The sequence below is a fragment of the Elephas maximus genome, chromosome 18 (genome assembly GCF_024166365.1).
Source record: "Elephas maximus indicus isolate mEleMax1 chromosome 18, mEleMax1 primary haplotype, whole genome shotgun sequence".
Classification (NCBI taxonomy): Eukaryota; Metazoa; Chordata; class Mammalia; order Proboscidea; family Elephantidae; genus Elephas; species Elephas maximus.
In genome coordinates this window covers 52,106,671-52,111,344 of record NC_064836.1, presented here as the reverse complement: position 1 = coordinate 52,111,344, position 4,674 = coordinate 52,106,671, and the positions used below count along the sequence as shown (strand labels likewise).

At 36.0% G+C, this 4,674-nt stretch overlaps 1 non-coding gene across 1 annotated transcript; it reads left to right on the top strand.

The window, feature by feature from the left end:
• Positions 1-814: 814 nt before the first annotated feature.
• Positions 815-921, top strand: LOC126061845 (U6 spliceosomal RNA). Its single transcript, XR_007513899.1, has one exon. It is a non-coding gene; the product is annotated as a U6 spliceosomal RNA (small nuclear RNA).
• The last annotated feature ends 3,753 nt before the right edge of the window (positions 922-4,674 follow it).

The following is a 4,674-nucleotide window of genomic DNA, read 5'->3' as shown; positions in this document are numbered from 1 at the left end:
GAAAACCACAAAACATCCACAAGAAAGCTCCCAGAGGAAAGAATAAAGTAGGAGGACTCACACTTCCAAATTTCCAAACTTACTATAGGTACAGCAATAAACAGTCTGGCACTGCTATCATAGATATATAGACCAATAAGATAGAATTGGAAGTCCAGAAACAAATCCATACATGTACAGCTCATTGATTTTTGATATGCATGCTAAGACAATTAAAAAGAAAAATAATAGTCTTTTCAGCAAATGATTCTTTATCAACTGGATTTCCACGTGCAGAATAATGAAGCTGGACCCATACATCACAGCATATATTAAAGTTAACTCAGAATGGATGAAGGACCTACAAAGAAGAACCAAAAGCTTAGTTCTCTTAGAAGAAACTCTTAGAAGAAAGCATAGAGATAATGTTTGGGGATTTAATTTTCAATAATGCATCCTTAGATGTGGCACCAAAAGCATGAGGAACAAATGACAGAGTAAACAAATTGAACTTCATCAAAATTAAAAAAAAATGTGTGCATCAAAAGAGCTTATCAACAAAGTAAAGAGACAGCCTACAGATGGAGAGAAATTTGGGGGGAACCATATCTAACATCCAGAATATGCAAAGAACTCCTACAACTTAACAACAGAGACAATCTAATCAAAAAAATGGGCCAAGAATTGAATAGATCTGTCATCAACGAAGTAGCCAACAAGCACATGCAAAAATGTTCAACATCATTAGTCATTAGAGAATTGCACATTAAAGCTACAATGAGATAAGACTTCACTCCCACTAGGATGGCTATGACAAAAAGAAACGGAAAACAAAGTGATTGCTTCAACAGCACGTATACTAAAATTGGAACAATACAGAGAAAATTAGCATGGTCCCTGCGCAAGGATGACATGAAAATTCATGAGGTGTTCCATATTGTTTTGCAAGCTTTTAAGACCACAGTCACTACTCAACTGATGAACAGATAAATAAAATGTCATATATTTAGTGAATGAGGTTTCAAACATTATTTTGACACTGCATTTAATAATATTTCTAAAGTCAAAACATTATAAACAGTGATTATTGAATTTAAAGTTTAAAATAACCTTAAGGTCAAAACAATAAAGATTTAATATATACAAAAAAAGTATTACTGCTATTAGCTGTGTCTTAGTTTCCTAGGACTGCCCTAACGAAATACCACAAAGCGGGTGGCTTCTACAAAGAGAAATTTATTGTTTCACAGTTCTGGAGTCTAGAAGTCCAAATCAGAGTATCAACTACGTTGATGCCTTATAAAGAATAGGCTCTGAGGGAAAAACTGTACCACGCATCTCTCTTAGCTTCTGTTGGCTCCTGGAAATCCTTGGCATTCCTTGGATTGCATCTGCGCTGTAGTCCCATGGCCATCTTTTTTCTGTTTAACCCTCTGTGTCTATTTTCTTTTATAAAACAACCCTCAGATGGGATCAGGGCCCAACCTACTACAGTACGAATTCATGTTAACCTAACTGATGACATCTCAAAGACCCTATTTCCAAGCAGGGTCACATTCACAGGTACTGAGATTAAGACATCAGTATAACTTTTGGGGGATGTGATTCAATCCAGTACAGTGTGACAATGTAAAAATAAGGGTAAGTGTGTGAGTAGACAGAGAAAGACTAAAAGTTACCATAATCAGGGTATCATAGAGCTTGGTTTGCCTGGGATAGCATTGGTTTACCCTTAGAGTTCTAATGTCTCCTGCAGTTTGGCATTTGCCTGGGATTTTTTTCATTTTTAGTGAGGAATTCCTATTTATAGTCTTATTACTATAAGTCTGAATGGGTTTAGAAGACCTTCCATATATGGTAAGCTCACTAATGAAATGAAGTGCACTCAGACCCTAGTGCTTGAGACAGCTAACACTTGTGAATCTTGGGTGTTAGCGAGAAAAGTATTTAATGCTCAGCTGAGCATTTGGCGTACCAGCCAGGTGTTCTATGCAGAATGCCTGAAGCCACTATGTATTTAACCCATTGATGTCAAGCTGATTCCGACCCATGACAGTAATTTGTGAAAATGAGAAATTGTGTTAGGTCTGTGTGAAATATGTTTGGGGAAAGGAGGCCGAACATATGTAGGAAATAATATAACCCCTTTTATTACAGTAGTTTTGTCATTCATTTTGTAGGTTGATTCTACAACTATTTATTAATTTAATTCTTTGGTGATATGTTATAATTTTTCAGTTAAGCCTTTGGAAGCAATGAGCCCAACCTACTAAAAAAGTGATACGTAACAACAACAACAAAAAAAAAACTACATAGCTTTTTCTCAAAACATTGAAAAAAAAACATGTAATTTGTACAAAATGTTTGTTGACATTGGCCATCTACTAGCGGGGCTTTGTTGATATAAAAAATTACATGAAAACTAGATGACACAAACCTGCTAAAGAAGTTTCAGTATTGATTAAAAGTTAGAAGTTATTAAAAAAAGCTGCTTGAAGACAAAAATTTGACACATAGGTCTGAAGAAATGTATTTTCATATCACTCTGTGAAATATGACTTTTTATATTGATCATATGACTATTTCTAAAATAATTTGGCTCAATTTTTTACTTTCTCTAAATTAATCTGGCACATACAGAAAACGAGCAAAAGACTTAATTTTTCAGTACTGTAAGAAATTAGCAAATGGTTGTACTCAGCCAATCTTATGTGCTTCAAAATGATAACCAGTTAAATTAATTCCAATAAGAGACTTTTTTCATTCTATTCATGTAGCCAAAGTTAAGATTCTGGAAGCTCTTTCTTTAGATGGTGAAACATCTGATATTAATAGAAATGATGTACATTGCATTGAATTTGCAATGTTGAGGATAAAATTATTTGTATGGTGATAATGTGACTACAAAATTTGATGGAGCACAGCATCATGGTAAACACAATGTCCTTACTATCTGAAGAAAAACGTGGATGAGAAAAATATTTAGACTTCCTTGTGGTACATGGAAACCCTGGTGGTGTAGCAGTTAAGTGTTATAGCTGCTAACCATAAGGTCGGCAGTTTGAATCTGCCAGGCGCTCCTTGGAAACTCTATGGGGCAGTTCTGTTCTGTCCTATAGGATCCGTCTGCCATCAACAATGATATCCTTAGCTCCGCATCCTCTTCTGAATCCAGCCTGAATTTCTGGAAGTTCCCTGTTGATATACTGCTGCAGCTGCTTTTGAATGATCTTCAGGAAAATTTTGCTTGCATGTGATATCAATGATATTGTTTGATAATTTCTGCATTAGGTTTGATGACCTTTCTTGGGAATAGGCATAAATATGGATCTCTTCCAATCCTTTGGCCAGGTAGCTGTCTTCCAATTCTCTTGGCATAGACAAGTGAGCACTTCCAGTGCTGCATCCGTTTGACAAAATCTTGCTTGCTGAAAGTGAAGAGGACTTGAAGCACTTACTGATGAAGATCAAAGACCACAGCTTTCAGTATGGATTACGCTTCAAACAAAAATCCTCACAACTGGACCAATAAGCCACATCATGATAAATGAAGAAAAGATTGAAGTTGTCAAGGATTTCATTTTACTTGGATCTACAATCGACACCCATGGAAGCATCAGTCAAGAAATCAAAAGACACTTTGCATTGGGCAAATCTGCTGCAAAGGACCTCTTTAAAGTGTCAAAAAGCAAAGATGCTACTTTGAAGACTAAGGTGCACGTGACTTAACCCCTGATATTTTCAATCACATTATATGCATGTGAAAGCTCGACAAAGAATAAGGAAGACTGAAGAAGAATTGACGCCTTTGAATTGTGGTGTTCACAAAGATTATTGAATATACCATGGACTGCCAAAAGAATGAACAAATCTATCTTGGAAGAAGTACAAGAATGCTCCCTAGAAGCAGGGATGGTAAGACTATGTCTTACATACTTTGGACATGTTATCAGGAGGGATCAGTCCCTGGAGAAGGACATCATGCTTGGTAAAGTACAGGGTCAGCAGAAAAGAGGAAGACCCTTAACGAAATTGATTGGCACAGTGGCTGCAACAATGAGCTCAAGTGAAACAACGATTGAGAGGATGGAGCAGGACTGGGCAGAGTTTCCTTCTGTGGTACATAGGTTCGTTATAAGTTGGAACCCACTCGAATAATCCAACAACAACAACATTTTTCAAAGAAAGAGACTCTGAATAGACTAAAAAGTAGTGTGAAAATATATGGACTGCAATATTTATAAACTTTCATATAAAAATATTTGATTGAGAATGTCCTTAATGTTTATCACATAGCAAAAATTTCCTCTGAGCTTATCAAGTGCCTCATTTCTTGTGAGAGAGAGTTTTCTTAATTGCAATATCATGGTTTACAGAGCAGATTCGTTTGAAGTTGTCAACAATTTAAAATTTATTAACTGTAGAATATAACCAGGGTTTATCGTTACTATGTATACTTTTTTCTTTTACAATACATTATCATAATTTATAGAGTTGAACTTGTTTTTGCCCTTAGTAACATATTTTAGTATTATTCTGGTCCATGCATGTAGATCCATAGCATAAAATACTTGTTGTGGTATGCTGTAGGTCTTACCTTGGTGGTGTAAATGATTAGGCAGTTGAGTACGAACCAAAAGGTTGGTGTTGAAACCCATTCGGGACACCTCAGAGGGAAGTCCTGGTATCTGCTTC